The sequence below is a fragment of the Pan troglodytes genome, chromosome 5 (genome assembly GCF_028858775.2).
Source record: "Pan troglodytes isolate AG18354 chromosome 5, NHGRI_mPanTro3-v2.0_pri, whole genome shotgun sequence".
Classification (NCBI taxonomy): domain Eukaryota; kingdom Metazoa; phylum Chordata; class Mammalia; order Primates; family Hominidae; genus Pan; species Pan troglodytes.
The window spans coordinates 87,345,404-87,369,715 of NC_072403.2; the positions used below are offsets into that span (position 1 = coordinate 87,345,404).

A 24,312-nucleotide genomic window follows, 5' to 3' on the forward strand; every position below is an offset into this window, starting at 1 on the left:
ATTCTGTGATCCTTTTGAGGGCCATAAACCATTGTCACATCTAAAATTTCTTTACTGTCACCCACAGAACCAAATTTCACCCTCTTGAGAACAGTAGTGATGACACTGAGAATGCATGTTTTAAATAATCTATATCAGACTGGTTTTACTTTGATAATTAGATACAATTTTTTTTTTTTTTGAGACAGAGCCTTGCTCTGTCGCCCAAGATAGAGTGCAGTAGCTTGATCTTGGCTCACTGCAATATCTGCCTCCCGGGTTCAAGCGATTCTCCTGCTTCAGCCTCCTGAGTAGCTGGGATTACAGGCGCGTGCCACCACGCCCGGCTAATTTTTGTATTTTTAGTAGAGATGAGGTTTCACCATGTTGGTCAGGCTGGTCTTGAACTCCTGACCTCGTTATCTGCCCACCTTGGCCTCCCAAAGTGCTGGGATTACAGGCGTGAGTCACCATGTCTGGCCTACAATTTTTTTTAAAAGAAAGTGCTAGGTATTTCAGCTCAAAGGACTAAATTTCTAACAGTAGAATTTCTGGTCCTCTGGCACCTGAAATTTTGAAACAATGATCTTTCTATTATACCTAAAACTGCTTGTGTATGTAGACATTTGTTCTAGCTAATATAAGTCTGACTTCGGATTTGTATTTGTAGATTTAGATATGTAATATATTTTGCAGGAAAGGACAGAGTTGAATTTAAAAACAACCAATTCTTACATTTTACTCCAGCATGGAGAAAATTCCTTTCAGGAGCATTATTTAATTTACTGCTTCTTAATTCCAATTCTATAGATGAAAAAATGAGGCTCAGATAAAGTAAATAGCTTGACCAAGATCCCATCATTAGTAAAAAACAGAGTTATCTAACTCCAAAATATTTGTTCTTTCCATTATATGTTGCTATAGGTGTTAATAACAATTTTCAGTGAAAATATGATGTAAGCACAGAGCAAAGGAAAGCCCTGGAACAAAACTCACTGGGTAATGTTTCCTGTACTAACAATCATCCACAAGTGGTGCCATCCATAGCCATCTGGTCCAATTTCCCCACACTACATAACTTGATTGGCTTCTCATGGTCTTGCCAACATTTTTTGAGCATTGTTATCTTTTTTTAGTAGCTTCCTTAAAGATGCTGCACTTCAATCTTCAGGCCAGGGCACGTGAGGCAGTGAACCCAATCCTGTAAACTTCTCTGACTCTCCAAGACCCCTTGCCAAGCCACTGCTGCTGGGAGACAGCCCTAGAGCATGACTTCTTGCAATGTACTTTGAAGTAGATAAAATATGCACTCACGGACATCTGTCTGTTATTTCCTGCACTCACAGCTTTGTTCTGCTTTATTGCCAGAGAATTCTATGGATGATGTCACTTTTTCTGAAGAGAACAGGCCATCAGAGCTTTTCACTGACATAATTAATTATCTGCAGTTTGATTCTGGGCCAGAAAATTCTCAAGGCACAGCCCCCAAAAGAATTAACTCTACTGTGCTTGCTATTCTTAAACTGTTAAAGAGACAGGGTACCATATCTCTTTTTTTCTCAGGCACTGATAATGGTATTTTTGTTCAGTGATATCAAGTAACAGAAAGTGAACTGGGGCACTATTCTATGATTTCACAAGGAAGACCTTCGGTTCAATGGGCAGCAAACTCTAAAGGTCGCTACAGATCAAGTATACAAAGCAAAGCTTTTAGGGCTTAGTCTTAAATGCTACAGGAATGCATCACAATTACTGAATAGACTTTGGGGGATCTTGTGAATCTGCAGGCAGAAAAATGAGATCTCAACCAAAGCTAACCATGTTAAATTAGCCACAAGGTGAAAGGCTTCAGTTTATCAGCCACAAAAGCCTAAAACATAAAATATATTTAAACCTTTCAGGAGATAAGAAATTACCTGAATGGTGACCATATATTTTGAGAGTCTTCACCTATGTTTTCATATAGATCTAAAACAAATTAGCCAGTTGCCCAAAAGACTTGTTACTCTCCATTCTGCTGGGTTTCAAGATTATGTAAATGCACTGTTCTTTGTCTCTTTAAAACTGGAGCTCTGTGGGGAATGATGGACACTGTAGATGTCATAAGGCAGTGGAGGGGCTCTGTGGAATCAGGGCACTTGAGTCATTTCTGTCCCTGATCTTCACTAGGTGAGTAATAAGGTAAGATCTGGGAAGTCTCTCAACTTTCTCAACTCTGGTGGAAATAGCAAAATCCTATTTAATCTAAAGGATTAATGGAGACCATAGGTTTGAATATGCATATAAATATTGTCCCCCTAAAAAGGAATTGTTATTTATGGTCTCTTCTACTACCTTAGTTCTGCATAAATGAGTTTGAATTGTGCTCTCTCTGAATGAATTTACAGTGGTAAATTATCTCTTTAGACCTACTATCAAAATTTAAAGACAAAATTATGACACAAAAATGTTTGTTATAAAAAAATCAATATTAGAGAAGTGGTTAAAGAAAATGAAACGTATATGCTACATCCTCCCACATTCCACTCACCAAGGCTAATTCTATTAATAATTTGAAGTGGATCATTTCAAAACTGTTTTCTCTGTAGATATACAAATGTAGTAGTAACACATGCATTATCTCCCCCACCCAACAACATTATGAAGCACTTAGACAAGTAATGGACAAAGTGCTTTTTAAACATTATCTCACTTAAACCTTACATAACCTTATCAGATAGACACTATTATTATCACCATTTTGTAAATGAGGGCTCTGAGGCAGGTGCAGAAAAGTTCAGTCATTTGCTCAGTCACATTAACTAATAAGTGGTGTCAGAATGCGAAATCAGGCAACCTAACTTCAGAGCTGGCAATCTTAATATTATACTTTATAAATTCTCCATATACATATATCCATATAGAACCTCTCAAATATGTACCACCTTATTTTTTTATTCAACAATAGAATGGAAAGGTCAAGGAGAATTAAATTTCATTGCCACTAATACTCATTTCACCATAACTGTTATGTCTTGTATTTCATTTTCAATAAATTAATCAAGCCTCTTCTATTTTTATGTCCGTCTTTCAGTTGAGTCTTTTTCAGTGTTCTCAATTTTTTTTACCTGAATCTATAACCTAAAATTTAGATCAAACTCTAATACAAAAAAAATTCCAAGGAAAAGATCAAATAATTGTGTTAGACTAGAATTCCACTTTGTTAACTTTGTTTGAAATAACAATTTCCACTGTGATTTATGTCTGTAGTAATTAAATCAAACCTTTACCAGACATCTCTGATTTGTCCTGCTCCTCGCTTTACATGGAAGTTGACAGATCTAGCTACTTCTTCTCTTTCCTTTAGCACCTGCACATCCTAAATGGAACATTAGTTATCTATCTCTCTTCCTCCCCCTCTTCTTCCATCCTTCATTCCATCTGCTAACTTATTCCTTTAGCAGCTATGTGCAAAGTATGTGGCTAGTTGCTGTGGTGAATCTCATACGAGTAGGACATACTCCTGTTTGTATGACTTTATAATCTAGTAGGAGTGAGATTTCGGAAGGTTACTCCTATAGCTAATTGTTCATCAAGCCACCTTTTGGAAGGAAGGGTGAAAGGAAAGTTCTAGAGCATGAAATAGCATTGGGAAGTCTTCAGGATTAATCTTTAATTTCTGTTTTTTGACCATCTAATTGGCTCCAAGCCTTAGCGGACCATTTGATTTATAGAATCAGAATAATTTAGAACAACAAAAAAATTAATTGCTTTTTTTTTTTTTTTTTTGAGACAGGGTCTTGTTCTGTTGCCCAGGCTGGAGTTCAGTGGCACAGTCATGGCTCACTGCAGCTTCAACCTCCAAGGCTCAATTGATTCCCCCCGCCTCAGCCTCCCGAGTAGCTGGGACTACAAGTGAGCACGACCATGCCCAGCTATTTTTTTTTTTTTTTTAGAGAGACAAGGTTTCGCCATGTTTTCAGGTTGGTCTGGAACTCCTGGCCTCAAGCAATCTGCCCACCTCGGCCTCCCAAAGTACTGGGATTACAAGAGTGGGCCACCACGCCCAACCTAATTTCTTAATTTACAACTAAAGAAATAGAAGTTCAAAGAAGTCAATAATTTGCCTAAGGAATACAACTAATTGGTTCTTGATTGCACATTAGAATCCCAGTCTCCTGATTCTCAGACCAGAGATCTCTCCATTATGCTAAATCACTAGTAAATATATTGCAGTAATCTCACATAGGAATTAATTCATATGCTAATTAATTTTTAAAACATGAAATGAGCAATTTTTGGCAAAATTAATATTTTAAGAAGCATTTGAATGCTATTGGGCACACTTGAAGGAGTGCTGGCATACATATCAATAGCAGCTTGTCAATAGCAGCTTATGACTGTAAAATCAATGCCCTAAAAAATGGTAATTGATGTTTCACTGATATTTGACTGTGTATTCAAATACATCACTTGTCAATTAGCAATAGGAATGTGTTTACTGAACTTAAAATATCTGATGCAATGTATTTTTCTCTTACTCCTTTATCATGTAATGCAATATTTTACCTTAATTTTCAGATAAGTATATATATAGTATTATTTATATCATGCCTTCTTTCCATATGCAGATCCTGAAGTCAACCAGGAACTGGTTGGTAAGTTTGATAATCTTCTTGAGGGAAGATGTTGGAAAAACTTAATTTTGTTATAAGCTGATTAACTACTTCCAATAACCAATCTTCACTCAAAGTGGGGAGCACTCTGGTTAAGCATGTTACATATCATGGTCCCATTACTTGTAGCCCCTTAGGATTTTTTTTTTTTTTTCATGATAGGCTAACCCTGAGCTTTATCTGGCAGCATAACATTGATTGTGGCATTGGGAAATCTTTGCCTTACTAGCCTGTATAATGTTTCCAATGTATCTACTTTTTCCAAATAAATGACCAAGAACCACTGGCCAAGATTTATATTAATGGCTGGAAAGTTTCAGGGAAAGAACTTTCTGGATTACGATAGAGTCAATAAAATGGTTCAAGTTCTCCCTAGCTTGTTTCAAACTCCTACTGCTTATTTGTAGTTACCAAGCTGCCAAAAATTATTGTTTCAGACAGTGATATGCATTGACCTCTACTGAGTTTTTGTGGTCAGGAACCTTCTCTGAGCTGTCATAATCGTGCTTCATCATCTCCAAGCAAGTGGTCAGATGAAAGCATGGTGAAGATGACTAAATAGAAGAGGCAGGTGGATGAGATCAGTTAACCAGCATCGCCAGATTTCTCAGCGCTGAACTCACTTCATGTTCAACAGTGGCCAGTCTTGTTAAATAATATTATGGGAATATCCCTAGAGTCTTCTTTCACATTTCTTCATGACCTTCAAGGCCAGTAAGCATGTAGTCTGAAGCCTTTTTTCTACAGCCACTCTTCACATGCTTAATCCTGAGAGCTAGCTTAGCAAGATACCATGGAGCTGCAGCAATACGGCCACATCAGTTCCAGCTGAAGTCTTAGTAGCTGTTTTGGAGATAGTGTCACATTCAGGGGGAAGAGTTCTCAAGGCTTACATATCAAGATGACTTAATCACAGCAAAACCATTTGAAGCATCTCTTCCTGAGGTGTCTGGACGTTGCTTTTCCTAGCCACGCCTCCTAAGGATTCACCAAAGCCACAAACGAAAACAATTACGTAACTCTGATTTTGCAGCTGCTAAAGTGGAGGCACTTGGTACTTTTAGAACTACCAGTAAAACAAAGAGAAAATTCATCTCTCTCACCCTCCAAACTCAAATCTGTATTTGGTTCTGCCACCATCTTTTCTTTTTTATTATACTTTAAGTTCTGAGATCCATGTGCAGAATGTGCAGGTTTGTTACATAGGTATACATGTGCCATGGTGGTTTTCTGCACCCACCAACCCATCATCTACATTAGGTATTTTGCCTAATGCTATCCTCCCTTTGCTATCCCTAATGCTATCCTCCCCTTGCCCCCCACCCACCGACAGGCCCCGATGTGTGATGTTCCCCTCCCTGTGCCCATATGTTCTCATTGTTCAACTCCCACTTATGAGTGAGAACATGTGGTTTTTGGTTTTCTGTTCCTGTGTTAGTTTGCTGAGAATGATAGTTTCCAGCTGCAACCATGTCCCTGTAAAGGACATGAACCCATTCTCTTTTATGGCTGCATAGTATTCCATGGTGTATATGTGCCACACTTTCTTTTTCCAGTCTAACTTTGATGGGCATTTGGGTTGGTTCAAAGTTTGCTATTTTTTTGGTTCCATTTTTTGCTATTGTGAATAGTGCTGCAATAAACATATGTGTGCATATGTCTTTATAGTAGAATGATTTATAATCCTTTGGGTATACACCCAGTAATGGCATTGCTGGGTCAAATGGTATTTCTAGTTCTAGATTCTTGAGGAATCGCCAAACTGTCTTCCAAAATGGTTGAACTAATTTACACTCCCACCAACAGTGTAAGAGCATTCCTATTTCTCCACATCCTCTCCAGCAACTGTTGTTTCCTGACTTTTTAATGATCACCATTCTAACTGGCGTGAGATGGTATCTCATTGTGGTTTTGATTTACATTCCTCTAATGACCAGTGATGATGAGTTTTTTTCATGTGTTTGCTGCATAAATGTCTTCTTTTGAAAAGTTCATATCCTTTGCCCACTTTTTGATAGGGTTGTTTGTTTTTTTCTTATATATTTGTTTAAGTTCCTTGGATAGATTCTGGATATTAGTCCTTTGTGAGATGGATAGATTGCAAAAATTTTTTCCCATTCTGTAGGTTGCCTGTTCACTCTGAGGATAGTTTCTTTTGCTGTGCAGAAGCTCTTTAGTTTAATTAGATCCCACTTGTCAATTTTGGCTTTTGTTGCCATTGCTTTTGGTGTTTCAGTCATGAAGTCTTTGCCCATGCCTATGCCCTGAATGGTATTGCCTAGGTTTTCTTCTAGGGTTTTTATGGTTTTAGGTCTTACATTTAAATCTTTAACCCATCTTGAGTTAATTTTTGTATAAGGTGTAAGGAAGGCGTCCAGTTTCAGTTTTCTGCATATGGCTAGCCCGTTTTCCCAACACCATTTATTAAATAGGAAATCCTTTCCCCATTGCTTGTTTTTATCAGGTTTGTCAAAGATCAGGTGGTTGTAGATGTGTGTGTTATTTCTGAGGCCTCTGTTCTGTTCCATTGTCTATATATCTTTTTTGGTACCAGTACCATGCTGTTTTGGTTCCTATAGGCTTATAGTATAGTTTGAAGTCAGATAGCGTGATGCCTCCAGCTTTGTTCTTTTTGCTTAGGGTTTTCTTGGCTATACGGGCCCTTTTTTGGTTCCATATGGAATTTAAAATAGTTTTTTCTAAGTCTGTGAAGAAAGTCAATGGTAGTTTGACGGGAATAGCATTGAATCTATAAATTACTTTGGCAGTATGGCCATTTTCACAATATTGATTGTTCCTATCCATGAGCATGGAATGTTTTTCCATTTGTTTGTGTCCTCTCTTATTTCCTTGAGCAGTGGTTTGTAGGTCTCCTGGAAGAGGTCCTTCACATTTCTTATAAGATGTGTTCCTAGGTATTTTGTTCTCTTTGTAGCAGTTGTGAATGGGATTTCGCTCATTCTTTGGCTCTCTGTCTATTGTTGGTGTATAGGAATGCTTGTGATTTTTGCACATTGATTTTGTATCCTTAGACTTTACTGAAGCTGCTTATTAGCTTAAGGAGTTTTGGGCTGAAATGATGGGGTTTTCTAAATATACAATCATGTCATCTGCAGAGATAATTTGCTTCCTCTCTTCCTATTTGAATACTCTTTATTTCTTTCTCTTGCCTGATTGCCCTGGCTAGAACTTCCAATACTATGTTGAATAGGAGTGGTGAGAGAGGGCATCCTTGTCTTGTGCCAGTTTTCAAAGGGAATGCTTCCAGCTTTTGCCCATTCAGTATGATATTGGCTGTGAGTGTGTCATAAGCAGCTCTTATTATTTTGAGATATGTTCCATCAACACCTAGTTTATTGAGAGTTTTTAGCATGAAGGGCTGTTGAAATTTATTGAAGGCCTTTTCTGCATCTATTGAGTTAATCATGTGGTGTTTGTTACTGGTTCTGTTTATGTGATGGATTACGTTTATTGATTTGGATATGTTGAATCAGCCTTGCATCCCAGGGATGAAGCTGACTTGATCATGGTGGATAAGCATTTTGATGTGCTACTGGATTCAGTTTGCCAGTATTTTATTGAGTATTTTTGCATCAATCATCATCAGGGATATTGGCCTGAAATGTTCTTTTTCTGTTGTGTCTCTGCCAGGTTTTGTTATCAGAATGATGGTGGCCTCATAAAATGAGTTACGAAGGAGTCCCTCTTTTTCTATTGATTGGAATGGTTTCAGAAGGAATGGTACCAGCTTTTCTTTGTACATCTGGTAGAATTCAGTTGTGAATCCATCTGGTTCTGGGCTTTTTTTTGTTGGTAGGCTATTAATTACTGCCTCAATTTCAGAACTTGCTATTGGTCTATTCAGGGATTCGACTTCTTCCTGGTTTAGTATTAGGAGGGTGTATGTGTCCAGGAATTTATCAATTTCCTCTAGATTTTCTAGTTTATTTGCATAGAAACATTTGTAGTATTCTCTGATGGTAGTTTGTATTTCTGTGGGATAAGTGTTGATCTCCCCTTTATCATTTTTATTGTGTTTATTTGATTCTTCTCTCTTTTCTTCTTTACTAGTCTGGCTAGCGGTCTATCTATTTTGCCATCATTTTTTCTAATCCTATATCTCACCTATCCCCATCTCCTGAGACTCTTCCACTGTACTCTCTGAAACTCACATTCAACCACAAGTAAATGCCCCTCAGTTCACAAACTCTTCTGAGAATGTTCCCTTCACCTCCTTGCTCTAAGGTTGTTATTCTCAAATTTGGCTGCACTTCAGAATCATCCAAAGCTTCAAACAAACAAACAAACAAAATACAGGTCCATGGCTCCTACCTCCAGAGGTGGTTATTTAATTAGTCTGGGATATGGTCTACGCATCTGCTGTCAAGTTTGAGAACTACTTCTCTAAAGGAACACTGGCTCTCTCCTGAGGACATTACTTGCCCAACAACTCAGAAGCAGATAATTTCTATCCCACTCTCCTTGTACCAATGGGCCTGGATGTGGGGTAGATTTTCCTCCTCGCTCATCATCACTGCTTCCAAATAATTCTCTCTCCCTGCTTCCTAAAATATACTAGCTTTTATTCTCATGTCATCAGATAATATTAATTATATCCTTTCTGTTAATAGCTGTACTAGTCCATTCTTGCATTTCTATTAATGTAAAGAAATACCTGAGACTGGGTAATTTATAAGAAAAGAGGTTTAATTGGCTCATGGTTCCACAGGCTGTATAGGAAGCATGGTGGCATCTGCTTTTGGGGAGGCCTCAGGAGGCTTCCAATCATGGCAGAAGGCAAAGAGGGAGCAGGCATGTCACATGGCAAAAGCAGGAGCAAGAGAGCAAGGCGAGAGGTACCCCACATTTTTAAATGACCAGATCTCACAAGAACTCACTATCACGAGGACAGTACCAAGGGGAGTGGTGCTAAACCATTCATGAGAAATCCATCTCCATGATCCAATCACCTTTCACCAGGCCCTATGTCCAACACTGGGGGTTACATTTCAACGTAAGATTTGGGCAGGCACACACATCCAAACCATATCAATAGTCATGGGCCATTCAGTACCCCTGGGTCATTCATTTTCCTTCCTTCTTTGAAGATTTTTGCCTCTGGATTGCTGTTATTCTCTCTAATACTACTTTTGCCAATTTTTTTGTGATTTCCATATCCTCTTAGATGATATTTCTGATGTTCTGACTTCCCAGTTCCCTGAACTTCTCTTCTCTCATGATTCTGTCCTTCACACTACCTCAGCCCTCACTTGTATGGTCATACCCTAGTTTTTGCCATTATTATAAAAAATTACAACTATCTGTAATTTCAGCTCTCCAACATCATCTTCTATATTTCCAGCTTATTCCCTCTAGAGCTCAAAATCCAACAGTGCTTTGATGGCAGCACATTATAATCCATTTATTTTTGTCATCTTCTGATTGGCCTTCACCCTCCTCCTTCCATGCACTCATTTTCCTTCTCATTCAGCTTAAATTTCAATTGCATACACCCTTAATGTCATGCCCATTCTCTCACATGATTGTACTCTCTTGGTCAAATTACAGCCTTGGTTAAATCTCTCTCCCCAGAGAAAAATTCATGCCAACTGATCTCATTTCAAATTCATGGTCACTAACTTTAACTGGGCTGTTAATTCTATCAAGAAATCACACTATATTCCTTTGGTCCACTCTCATATACTATTTCATAACTTCTCCTGCCTTATCAAATCACACATCTACCCCATTGCTCCCTGATTCACCAAGAAAATTGAAACAATTTGGGAAGAATTTCCACTATCTCTTATCACTTTCATACACCTACTGCATCTTTGCTGGTATATATGACCTTCTCCCCTATTACTAGAAGTAAACTGATTGTGCTTCTAATTAACACAAACTTCTTACTTTAGTCACTAAATCCCATCCTCTTTTGACTAGCTAGGACATTGCTCCAGTCTTTTACCTGTTGTTAATGTTTCCCTCCATATTAGCTCATTCTCATTAGCATACAAACATACTGTTGTTTCTTCCATCTGAACAAGATCCTCCCTTGACTCTACTTCCCCTGGAGATCCCACTTCATTTCTTTCCTTTCCTGTACAACACAACTCATTGAAAGAATTGCCTATACATTCTGTCTCCAATAATCTCTCCTCCTAAGTGAGTGGGATTTCTTTGAGCCCATTCCAACCAGGCTTCTGCTTCCAGTACTCCACTGAAACTCTTTTATGAAGGCAAATCATGATCTGTCTATTGCTGAATTCAATGGTCAACTCTTACTCCTCATTTTTCTTGATCCATCAGCAGCATCTGACATTTTGGATCTTTCTCTCTGCCCTGAAAAATTTTCCAGTTTTACTCCAAGATGCCCTACTTGCTGATTTTCCTCTTTCCTCTCAAACTGTTCATTCTCATTCTTCATTGTTGAGTCCTCCTCATCCTCCCAGTCTCTCAGTGCTGGAATTACCCAGGGCTTAGTCCTTGGACCTCTTATCTTTTCTATCTAAATTTGCTTTCTTCATGATTTTACTGGATTTCAAGGACTTTAAATAGCATCTATATACATGTGACTTCCAAATTGATAACTCCATCCCAGACCTCTTCCCTGAACTCTAGACTCATATTCAAATGCCAAAGTTTCAGATTCAAATCTGAAACTTCCTGTGCAGAGCTATATTTCTGGTTTCCACTTGTCTAAGCATCTGAAACTTCCTGTACAAAACTACATTTCTAGTTTCCACTTGTCTACTCTCCACCTATAGTCTTCTCCATCTCAGTAAATGACAACCCATTTCCCATTTGCTCAGGCAAACAACCTTGGAGTCAGGCTTAGCAAATCTCTTTCTCACATATCCCACATTCAACCTGCCATCAAATACAATGAGCTCTTCTACACAATTTATACAAAATCTTAGCACTTTCCCCCCACCAGCACTGTTATTGCCTGATATGGTTTTGCTCTGTGCCCCCACCCAAATCTCATATTGTAGCTCCCATAATTCCCATGTGTTGTGGGAGGGACCCAGTGAGAGATGGTTGAATCATGGGAGCAGGTCTTTCCCATGCTGTTCTCATGATAGTGGATGGGTCTCATGAGACTGATGGTTTTAAAAACATGAGATTCTCTGCACAAGCTCTCTCTTTGCCTGGTGCCATCCATGTAAGATGTGACTTGCTCCTCCTCGCCTTCTGCCATGATCGTGAGGCCTCTCCAGCCACGTGGAACTATGAATCCAATTAAACTTCTTTCTTTTGTAAATTGTCCAGTCTCAGGTATGTCTTTATCAGCAGCATGAAAACAGACTAATACACTGCCCTAATCCAAGTCACCATTATCTCTTGTCTGGATTACACAAAGCTACCTAGTTTGGTCCCTCTTTCTTTCTAGAGGTTCATATTGACTCAGAAACAGGGAAGTAAATAAAGAACTGCTGACAAAGGAAAGGATTCCTCCACTTTCTCTGTTTAACCCAATCACTGTCAATATAATAAAACTAAAACTGTCTTTAAGTACATAGAGATGGAATTTTTTTAAAAGACATAATGACCTTTTTAAATGTTAATAAATAAAGTTATTCACATATATTTATTAAGTACCTAATATATGAAGATTCAGATCACCATAAATAATGAAAAAATATCCAAAAGAAAACAAATATCATTTTCCTAAAATTCGCTCTTATTTTCAAAATTCCTTGAAAGATCTTTTAAGTAAAAAGCCAAGTTTTTAAAAAGTAAAAAAGAATATTTGGGAAAATTCAGAAAAAGCATAATGAGAAAGGATTGGCCTTTCCACATGTAAAAACATATTATGCTACAACAGTAATTAAAACAATATGGTACCAGAGCATGGAACACTAGAGCATGGAATAAGTGGATAAATCTTTGGAGTAAACTAGAAAACCCAGAAGTAGATTCAAATATTATAGGATAAAAGTGACATTTCATATCATAGGGTAAAATAGCTTGTTCAATTAATGGTTGTTTACTTGTTATCTCTCAGTTATGAAACCATTTATATCTATTCTACTCTGTGATACTAAGCCTGAGATTCTGCAAATTACATTTCCCAGGCTCCTGTACTAGCTGCTTTCTGTTGGGTTCTGCTAATTGGAGTCAGTAGAGGAATGTTAAAAGGTGGGATGGGGAGAAAGATTTCCTTTCTACTTTGTCCTGTTTCTGACAATGTTGCTCCAGTAGTAGCAGTTAGCTGCAGCTCTTGGTTCTTCAGGCCTCCCACAACTAGCCTCATCAAGCTCCCTTAGAGGTACTAGCAGAGGCTGGGCAGTAAGCCCTCTGCAGAGGGATTCCTCCTCTATAGTCCTATGCACTAGTCATCTTATGTCTTCCCTTTGTTTCCTCAGCCCTAGAGGTGATAGCTGCTTCTTGCAGTTACCATCTCTGGTTACTTCAGCATTCTCCTTTCACTCTTTTAGGCTTCTAACATCTGTGTAACCAAATCCCTATTAACTCCTTTCTGTTTGAAATATCTAGTGCACTTCCTGTTTTCCTGACTAGACCCTGACTGCTATGAACCGCCATCCACAAAAAAGTAAAGTAGCTCACTTTAGGATGAATTTCAGATGGGTTAAATATTTAAATAAGAAAACCTGGGGGAAAAAAGTACTAGAAGAAAATTTGAAAGAAATTTTGTATAATCTAAGAGTGGGAAGGCCTCTCTAATTTTAATCCACATCAGAAGCCATAAAACAAAAATCGATGTCTGACTAATAATAGTAATAATAAATTCTGCATAACAAAAAGTGCCAAAAGTGAAGTCAAAATAAAAATAATGAGATAGGAAAAAATATTTGATTTACAGCTTGTATCAAAGAGAACTAATTTCTTTGTTATACAAAAAGCTCTCATTAATCAATAAAAGACCAACAATTCAACAGAAAAACAGGCAAAGATAAGAACAGACTAATCACAGAAAAAGCAATACAAATGTCTCTAACAACATTTGAAAAGATGTTCAACCTTACTCATAAGAGAAATGTAAATTAAAACTACTGGAAAATACCCATTTCACCTATCAGATTGGCAAAGGAATTACAGCACTGAATTGGCAAAACAACTGATAATGTACTGTGTTGGCAGGAATGTGAGAAACCAGGCCTATGAAGGGCAACTTTGCAAAATCTATCGCAAATTTATATACCATTCGACCCAGCAATTTTAATTCTGGGAATTTAATGAAGAGAAATACTCCTACATGTGTGATAATATATATGTATAATATATTAATGGAGCATTGATTGTGATAGCAAAAAACTGGGTACAACTTAAATGTCCTGCAACAGGAGACTGCACTATGTACCAAATATCATACACTCTGACGTCATTGAAATGAATGTAAAATCTCTATGTGTACTAATAAGGAAAAATTTCCAAGGCATATTTGATATCAGAAAAAGGCTGATTTCAGTACAATATATATATAATATGCTCTCATTTGTGTAAAAAACAAAAAATATAGTATATGCTTCCATATATTATACCCTTCTGGAACTTTTAAACCATATTTGTGAATTAACCATTCAAAATTTAAACTAAAATAGTTTTAACATAATTTTTTTTCTTTTTTTTTGAGACGGAGTCTCGCTCTGTCACCCAGGTGGGAGTGCAGTGGCACGATCTTGGCTCACTGCAACCTCCACTTTCTGGGTTCAAGCCATTCTCCTGCCTCAGCCTCCTGAGTAACTGGGATTACAGGCACCCACCACCATGCCCAGCTAATTTTGTATTTTTAGCAGAGACAGGGTTTCACCATGCAGCCAGGCTGGTCTCAAACTCCTGACCTCAAGTGATCCATCCTCCTCGACTTCCCAAAGTGCTGGCATTACAGGTGTGAGCCACCACACCAGGCCAAAAAATTTTAAATATATAAACTTTACCCCTAGAATTCTATTTTGGTGTTTTGCCTAATTTTTGAACACAAATTTACTACTGAATTAGAGCATCGTTCCATCCATACACTTGTCTTGTTTTATAATTAAAACATGATTCCTGAGCATGTGATTACAATAAGACTCTACCTTGGAAAAGATATTGTAGTGACACTTTATCAAAAAATAAAAGTTTCCGAACACCTGGACAGAACGGAAGTTCTCTCCCCTGAGTCCTTGATGAAATATGCAAGCAAGTTATTTTACGACAAATAATCGAATAAGCTTTTAAGCACTAGCTTAACAGTAGGTGTTTGAATGGAGAGTTGCCCTCTCTATCTAATGACCTTGACTTGGATGTGGAAACAACATAAAAAAATAAAGTAGGACAAAAATCAATGAAGAGAATAAATGCACTATACGCATCAGCCAACCTGGAACACATACAATCTTAGTGTCTTTTCTTTAAAATCATTTGCATAACACATAATGAAAAAGAATACTCTCCAATAAAAAGAGGCTCCCAACATTATTTAAGATGGGAAATATTCAAGGGACTGCAGACAGGTCAGTATGACAGGATCATAAATTGAGGAGATGTAGTGAAAGATAAGGCTGAAGTGGTGAGCAGTGGTGAGCAGGGGTCAGCCCCTGAAAGCCCAAGCAGAAGACAGACTTGATCAGTTTTGTATTTTAAAAAGCTAACTCTTGCTGTGATCTGGGGAATTAGCCAAAGGGGGACAAGACTGCAGGAAGGGCATACCAGTTAAGAGTCTGTTGCAATAAACCATGTGAGCGGTGGTGAGGATGCCTGAAGTAAAGCGGTGGCAGTGGAGATCATGTCTCTCCAGCTATGTGAGGTCAGGGACTCTGTGGCTTACTCTTTTACATTCTCTCCATTGCCTGGCATTCCGTAATTGCCTGTCAATTATACCCTTGTTAGTTGAATCCACTATCACGTGATGGTAGATAATAAATAAGAATGGCGAGCCTGTTGATCTCCTCTCTGCTGTAGGTAGACAACAGTGTGGTATCTGTGAAGATAATTGCAATGAGGCAGTGATACTCAAGAGGGAATGGGATCTTAATAACCACCTGTGTCCTGTCTCACAGGCTACAAAGGGAAGCCTATGTCTCTTAAACAATTAGTTCTGGAGTGAGAAAGTGCAGTGTTTAAAGCTTCCCATGCTCAACTCTTCAGTGACCCTATTAGTGTCTCCCAGTCAGGATTTGTAAGATTCTTTTCAAAGAAGGTCTTTGCTCAGGTATTTTGTAGTCAGTATACTGGGCACTTCAGGCTGACACGTTATGCCAAACCATCTATAAGTAAGTCATGTTATGTTCTCACTCATAGGTGGGAATTGAGCAACAAAAACACATGGACACAGGAAGGGGAACATCACACACTGGGGCCTGTTGTGGGGTGGGGGGAGGGGGGAGAGATAGCATTAGGAGATATACCTAATGTTAAATGACGAGTTGATGGGTGCAAAACACCAACATGGCACATGTATACATATGTAACTAACCTGCACGTTGTGCACATGTACCCTAAAACTTAAAGTATAATAAAAAAAAGTAGTTTGATTAAAAATAAATAAATAAAGACTTATTCAGTACCCAACATTAAGTACCTATTTAATAAATATAAAAAATTCTAAAAAAAATAATAAGTCATGTTAGATATTGCAAAGATTACATATATGGCTCACACTCTGTATGCAACATTGATCTTATCAGCACTCACATGCTTATCCTTTCTAAACTCAAAGCCAGGAATTTACATTCCATTAAAGAAAAAAAAGGCATGCATAGTTTGATTACTTCAGAACACAACTCATCTTACACATTGTGTTCAGGTTAAAAAAGTTTGCTAATTAAATATATATGTGTATATATATATATATACAGATTTTTTTACATAATATATACACATATAAGACACACACACACACACACACACACGTATACATATATATATATATAATTCCAAGTTGGCAGGAATTACAACATCCCATCTCAGGGCAGACCCATTTAAAGTTCAAAAACAGTAATGTTAAGATCCCTTTCCTTCCACTCTTCAAGGATCACTCACTTTCATTGGTGCAAATATGTGTTTTGAGCCTGTGAGACGGATTCCTTCATCTGCTGAGGAACATGCAAAATCTTGGTTTATAGCTGATTTTCCTCATAAATGAGCTGATCCTCATAGAACCATAGACTTGCAAATGCACTTTCATTATTTCTATTTTTTGAAGGGCAAAGGGACAGCCCAGAGACTGCTAAAATTTGTGCACATTGTTTCATGTTTATTTTCAGGCTCTTGATGAAGAAATGTTTAACATCAGAGTAAGTGTTCTAGAGATGAATGGCTGCTGTTTGGAAAGGTCCATAGACGTCCTTTCCTGCCAATACTAATATATACATTGTTGAAGCACAAGACTATATCCACAGATAGGATTACATGTTAACTGAAAAGATTCAAGGTACAGTGTTCTTATTGCATCAAAGTGATGTCCTCTTTTGATTATGCACTATCACAGTGAAAGAATTCCAACAATTTTCATCAGTACCCTGCTTTCTCTCTTAAATACAGAGTTTGGAAAAAATATTTCTCTGTTGACAGCCGTATGATATGAGTCACTTTGAGCCCTTGATTGTTTTGAAGCTGGTCTATGATGGGTTGACATAGTAATTATGAGGTCGTTTTAAATCCCAGCTGGGCCAGTTAGTTTTGCAAAGAAACATATTCTACTACCTTGTCTGCATTTGTAAACTTGCCTGCAAACCTAAAGATACTGCAGGTCACATGAGCTTCAGAACAAACCCTCCATCACCACTACACTAGGAGAGGTCTCCTGAGGATCACTGAGGCCGAAAGGAGGGAAGTTCATGAGGAAGGAAGAACCTAAGAAGGGGCCGTCTGTATCTATAAGTATTAGCCCAGTGACTTTCAAGAGTGTCCCTGAAACTGTTCAGAAGAGAGAAGAGAATAAAAAAGAGGCTAAAGGTTGCACTAGGCACTTGTAAACAATGTCAAGATGCTAAAAGTAATAAGTGATGTGGTACAGTGACATTTCATTAATTTTGGTCAATTAAAATTTAAATTCACTATGGTCTGGACATGCTGGTCTACATTTTATTCTTAAAAACATTTAATAACTATCTTTTAAACAGTTTTACATGAATAGTGTAAGCCAGCAAAATGCTCCTAACTTAAAGTGAAATTTATCTTTTTTTTAACCACTCAGACTGCATCTTCCCCTTCTTATTCTCCCAAAGGAAGAGAAGATGGGCCATCAGTGAAAAATGGTGGTTACAATGAAGCAACCGATTTCACAGCTAAGGCAAGAGCACTGCACTTCCTCCTCATGCTTTCTGGTACACTCCATGTTCAGAGAAACTTCTCTAGTAACAAACTATGAAAATGGCTCCTCAAAGTATAGAATTTTACTTTATTTTTCAATGTTTTTCAATCACCAGTTTGACAATGGCATTGGCCCGTGTCACCACTGACTTTATTACAATTGATTTCTATTGTTCAGGTTGTTAAACTCCCACTAAGAAGCATGAAAAAGAGCAAGATGCACTTGAGGAGATAAAGCAGACCTTTGAAGGGAAACCAAACATCAGTTCAAGTTGTAACTTAGAGACCAGAAAAGATATTCCAAGTTTTTGTGAATTTTAAAATGTGCTCTTTTGTATGGAAAAAATAAATCCTGTTGGCAAACAATTGATGTTTCCTCTTCTTATCTGTGGAATCGGGTTCTCTTTTCCCGTGAGTTTGCTCCTCAACTTGGACTGCTAAGACAATAGCAGCACATTATTTTACTACCATACAATAGGCCATTAATATACATTTGTTGGTTTTTTGTGATTTAAAATCATTAGCTTTCAGTCTTTAGCATAAAGTGGAATTATTTAAAAACAAAATGTGAAAACAACGTGATGCCACAGATTTTGGAGATTCATGCTGAAACAAAAGGTCACTGGGTTTGGGGTCAGAAGAGCATGGTACACCTTACAAGGAGGTGCTCTTAACCCTTACTTAAACCCTCTGGGCTTCCGTTCAGACCTCATCTAACCTTTTAGGGTTACTGTGATTATTAAATAAAATAATGAAAATCCTGGCATATATTAGGCAGCACAAGAAGGTCACATGGGCAACACAGATATTATTTTTCTTTTGTCATTTGATATGTTATTTGTTTTTAATCTTTGTATTATGAAAAAGTTTTAAACATACATCAAAGTAACCTGAAGAGTATAATGCACCATCTATCTCTTCATATGCTTTTTTTGAAAAGGAGGGGTTGGAGCCTTTTAAAGGAAATTCCAGGCATCCTATCATTTCACCCAGCAATCAGGACATTAAGATGACAGTGTTCTCAGAGCAGGAACCCATCTGGTTCCTGGCTGAGAGACAGCTCTGCCACTAATACTGGCACATCTGTGGAAAAAATAGGTAAAGTGATGCAGGCGTTAGGCACTGTGACAGGTAGAAAACAAATCCAGAGTGTTCATCGTGACCTGTTTCCTGTTTCCTTGGAACAGCCTCACTCTTGGTCGCTATGCTGAAGGTTCCACCAAAGCCAGCCCTTTGCATTTAACATGGAATACTTTAGAAAAAAATTGAACTGGAAATATGCCCTTTATTTAAAAAAGAAAACCCAGTTTATACTTGCCAATTGCAACTACAAAGTAATTTTCAAAAAGCACCTATCAAAGTGCTTTATAGACGCTGTATATTCTCAAGAAGTTGTTAACTTAAAATAGTTCTTTAAAAGACAAACATGGACAAGTACAAGTCTTGTTAAAAATAGTCAATTTAGAAAAAGATGGAGATGAGTTTACATAAGTGAGGCTATAGGTACCTGAATAGAATGGAGGGAGGAAAGAAGAGCATGTATACAGTCAGGAGATGGTTAGAAAAAGGTGACCCAAATATTTCATGTCTATATTCCCTAGAGGGTAGGGACCTTTCTGATAATAATTCCATGCCTAGAGAACCGCAGGAGCTTTGATCAATCTAGCCCCCTTAATTTGGAAAGCTTCCAGGCCCCCCAGCAGTCTGGTGCTAAAGGCCATGGGAGATTCAGGGATGGGGGAGGGAAGGGTAAGAGATATGTTAGTATGGGAAGGCAGTAGGATCAAGTCAACAGAAGTAGCTTTGACAAAAAGAGACACTTTACTTTTAGTGAAAGGGGAAGTAAAGAAAGTTGAGGCAATGAACAGAGTATTTTTGTTGCGGAAAGAAGTTGAGAAGATCTCAGTCTTATAGGTAAAATACTTCTACATCAAAGCATCTGTGGAAGACAAAGACAGCAAGGATAGGACTGGAAATTATGAAAGAAGTTTGTACTTAACATCTATAAAGCGTTTAAGTGTCCTTTTTCAAAAAAAAAATCAGAACAAAACAAAAAGCCTTTCCCCACCCCTACTATTTCCTTAGATATAGCCCTGCCATCTATCCACAAACTTGTCAAAAGTGAAGTTTACCCAAGCACTTCTGGACACCAGTAGTTTGGTATCAACCCTCACCATTCCTTGGAAAACACACCTTCTAAATGCCGGCTCAGTAAATAGCCTATTGTCAGTTTTCATTCTCCAGCTTTGCAGCAGCATTGAGAACTATGTCTTCCTGAAATTCTCTCCTTCCCTTGCATCCATGAAACATCTTCATTCTGATCGCCTACCTTTCTCTTTAACCATGTCTTGTTTTCTTCTTTGGCCAGTTCTTTTCTCTCTTACCACCCTTAACCATAGATATTTTCTAAGAGAATCTCCTTGGTGTTAATTTTTCGTTCTATTCTCTTATCCCTTTGCTTCATCCATGGTCTCTTCAGATTAGTACCTTGTTTGTTTTTCTATATCCATCTGGTCAATACAGTAGCCACGAGCCACAAGTGGCGACTTAAATTTAATTAACATTAAATAAAATTTAAAATTTAGTTCCTCAGTCTTATTAGCTACATTTCAAGAGTTTGCAAACCACATGTGTCTAATGGCTACCCTACAGGACAAGGCATATATAGAACATTTCCTTCTTCAAATAAAGTCCTATTGTACAGCACAGATCTAGACCTTATCTCTCCCAAGCTTCAAATTTGGCAGTGTTCTACATGATATCTCTCCTGGAAGTCTTCTGGAATCACAAATTCATCATGCCCCAAGTCCTACCCCACTTAACATACATTTCTCATACCAGTTATCTGTACAAACTAATTTTACTTGAAAATGCTCCATGTAAAAAGAGCACATCCCCAAATAATTGGGAAATATTTGTACAGGTAAGTTGTAATATTTATATATAATTTAGTTTACTAAATGGAGACCATTTTCACTGAGGAAAATGTAGGCTGCAGCCATTTAGGGGGAAATCTCCATCTTTCACATATTACCCTTATGTGGTATTTTCCTATGGCCAGATTCCTGTAAAATAATAAAAGGATTTATGAGAGATTTTCTTTATTAATATGTCTTTTTTTACATTTCTCAATAAAACTAAAGTTCTCCCCTACAACACCAATGAGGACATTATTCTCACTGCAGGAAAGCCAACTTTCTGATTCTATTAGGAGTCCTAAAAGTATTCTGCCTGAAACAATGAAAATCAGACAACAAAGCTCTTTGCCAAAATATGAACAATACTACTGGACACATGAGATTCTGAAGCATCGTATTCAACAAAGAATCAGATCTGGTTCTGATTTTAATCAGAAAGCAACCTGTCTCTCTGTTGCCTCCTAAACTTAGCAAAGACATGCCATTCTCAGCACGTTGACCATTTTGATGGTGTGAGGTTTCACTGGGCAGCCTCGCTCAGGGTGACCTCAGCCTGAGATTCTAAAGATGGAGCATATTAAGTGCAGGTGAGTCATCAATTTAAAAAGCCATAGAGAGTAACTAAAAGCGTCATTCTTCAGAAGCACAGGGACTCTACTGGAGGCCTTCCCATGTGACAAATGGAACTCATTTAGAAAAAGAAAAGCCATCTTTAAAGAAAAAAGTGATAAATGGTACCCCTGAAGGATAAGCCTATTGTTCTTGGTTGCACAAGTAATTCCATCTGAACTGATTATCACCATTCCCAATAGAGTTATGACATCTCTTGTTAAAAATGACAGAAAAGTAGAATCATAGTATTGTAATGGTAATATCATTGTAAATATTTATGACCATTACTGTTAATTCATTAACATTATATATTATGATACTTATACTTTTCCTGTATAATTCAGTGTTTTGCAGATGTTAAAAATATTAATCTTATGACTGTCTCATAGGGTGTATAAATATTAGAACATTTCAAGATTAATCACCAGTTACTAATAGAGTAACAATGATATGCCTAATCCTTTTCTAGATATAATGAGGCACGTGAAAGATGCAGAAGACACAGCTTCTGTCAGGAAGTTTTTTTGGGCAACAAGGTGTAAGTACATAAAATACTTAGGGAATGTGGGTGTATTAAGTGCTATGGTTCACTTCATGAAGGATCAATGTAGGATTTCATGGCAGAAGAAAGATAAGCATTGGGGAGCAAGTCATTAGGAAATGCTTCACAGAGGAAGTGAGCCTACAGTGGCCCCTAAAGAAATATTGAATAGGGCCAAGTGTAGTTGTTCATGCCTATAATCCTAGCACTTTGGGAGGCTGAGATGGGAGGGTTATTTGAACTCAGGAGTTCAAGACCAGCCTGGGCAACATAGTGAGACCCCATCTCCATAAAAATTCAAAAAAATTAGCCAAGTGTGGTGGTGCATGCCTACAGTCCCAGCTACATAAGGGGCTGAGGCAAGAGGATCCCTTGAGTTCAGGAGATTGAGGCTGCAGTGAGCTGTGCATGTCACTGTGCTCCAGCCTGGGCAACAAAGCAAGACTCTGTCCCACAAAAAAAAAAAAGAAAAAAGAAAAAGAAAAAGAAATATTGACTGGTACAGGAGGAAAGTATGGGATAGGACAAAAATACACACATATCCTGAATTTCCTTGAGAGCCCCAATTTATGTCTTGCAAGTATTTTAAGATTGTATGTGAGTATGGGGAAAAAATGTAGAGACTGCCTGATTAGATAGGAATGGTCATGTTAAGTAGCTCTATAGATGAGATTTCATAGCTAAGAGGGAGATTTTTCAGACCAGTCTAAGCAATTTAGACTTCTATCTGATAAGGTGTAGGGACCTCTTCTAAATTCCTAAGCAACAGATAAAATGATCAGAGAAATACTTCAGAAAAAGTAGTTTGGCAGCAGTTATCCAGTTATCTACTGACCTTCTAGTCCCCAATGCTCATATTTGTTAGATGACACAGACTTGCACTCCACTCCAAATCCTGCCATAATCCTAGGAGGTTTCAACTTTTAATGGGAGATTTAGCCAATGTCCTAACTTCACCATTTCTGGACCTCATTAATTCCAATTGCTTTCACTTCCACTCCCAGGACCGCACCCAAGACCCTGCAATAGTTAAAGCTGTGCCACACAGCATGCATCTATAGTCCTAGGCACTTGAGAGGCTGAGGTGGGGGGATCACTTGAGCCCAGGAGTTGGAGGCTGCAGTGAGCTGATTGTGCCACTGCCACTGCCCATGGCCTGAGCAATATAGCAAGATTGTCCCCAAAAACAAAACAAAACAAAACAACACTGCCATACCAGAAACCCTAAATGCAAATAGCTCAAATTCCAGTTTTTCCAGACCTCTCTTGCCTGTCCTGCCATTGGCCTGCCCACTTCTCCCAAGATCTCTTCCTGCTGGGCACTGTCTCACCAACATATTCTATCCTTTCACTGCACCCACTTGGAAACTGCAACCCTAGATCCAGTGCTATAAAATATGTATCCTCCTTTACACGCAGGCTTCTAAACAGACTGCTGCCACTGCAAATGCATGGTCTCTCCCTGCTGAATCCTAAATTTCACCCATTAGTGTTTGTATTTGTACATAATCACCTTTCTTTAGCATTCCCCTCTGCAACGATTCAGCATGTACATAATCATCCTCAGGACCACCACTCACTTTCAGCAGACCATAACTTTGTTCCTTGATGAGAAAGCTGAGGCTTTAGGGGGATCTACCTCAACTGCCCGCCCCTCAGCTGCAAATGTTAGCCCCACTCATCTTCCCTCCTTCCATCACAGAGGAAGGGTCTCCTTCCTTTTCAAGACCAAAACCAAGTTCAACCCAAAATCATACTTTTGATTCACCACTTCCTATATCCTCCAAGATGCTGTCATCAAAAATTCTTTCTCTTTTCTACATCCTTGACTCTGCTTTTTTCTTGTCCTGCAACCTCTTAACCTGTAAACACAGTAAAGTGTCTTTCCCTCAGTTGACCTGAGTTTCCCTCTAGCTACTGTCTTCTTTCTATGCCTTTCTCATTCAAACTTTTCCAAATAACATCTATACTGGCTAAGCTTAGTAATGACAACAACCCCAGAACGTAGGAAATGTCCCCATTAGAACACATGGGGAGTAAACTGAGGCCCAGAGTCAACACTAATAAAGTCAACTACCACACCTTTTTGATTCTATCACATTTCCCCATAGGACTTGGCATTCAAGTCACACTGTTTTGGTCTTTTACTTTTTAAAAATCCCATGTTTCACTTAAAGCTTCAAAGTAGAGAAAAGCAACATGTAATTTCAAATCAGGAAGCCAACAAATGTAGGCCTAAAGGCCTACTCTGTGGCACACAATTAATTTCCACTAAGCTAAAGAAAGGAAAATTAGCTTCTCTGGCTATGTAAAACAACGACAACAACAACAAACAAACAAAAAACCC

The 24,312-nt window shown here is 38.1% G+C and overlaps 1 protein-coding gene, 1 long non-coding RNA gene and 1 other non-coding gene across 6 annotated transcripts in view; 1 reads left to right on the forward strand and 2 right to left on the reverse strand.

Annotated features, from left to right (window-relative positions):
* The window catches only part of FILIP1 (filamin A interacting protein 1), a 200,186-nt gene that overhangs the window by 88,949 nt on the left and 86,925 nt on the right, over window positions 1–24,312 (reverse strand). The gene's annotated exons all lie outside the window — the stretch shown is intronic.
* LOC107975203 (uncharacterized) lies at window positions 577–18,260 on the forward strand. The gene is made up of 4 exons (XR_010158067.1): window positions 577–3,873; window positions 4,590–4,616; window positions 17,810–17,874; window positions 18,073–18,260. It is a non-coding gene; the product is annotated as an uncharacterized LOC107975203 (long non-coding RNA).
* LOC112209544 (small nucleolar RNA U3) lies at window positions 17,770–17,977 on the reverse strand. Its single transcript, XR_002944389.2, has one exon. It is a non-coding gene; the product is annotated as a small nucleolar RNA U3 (small nucleolar RNA).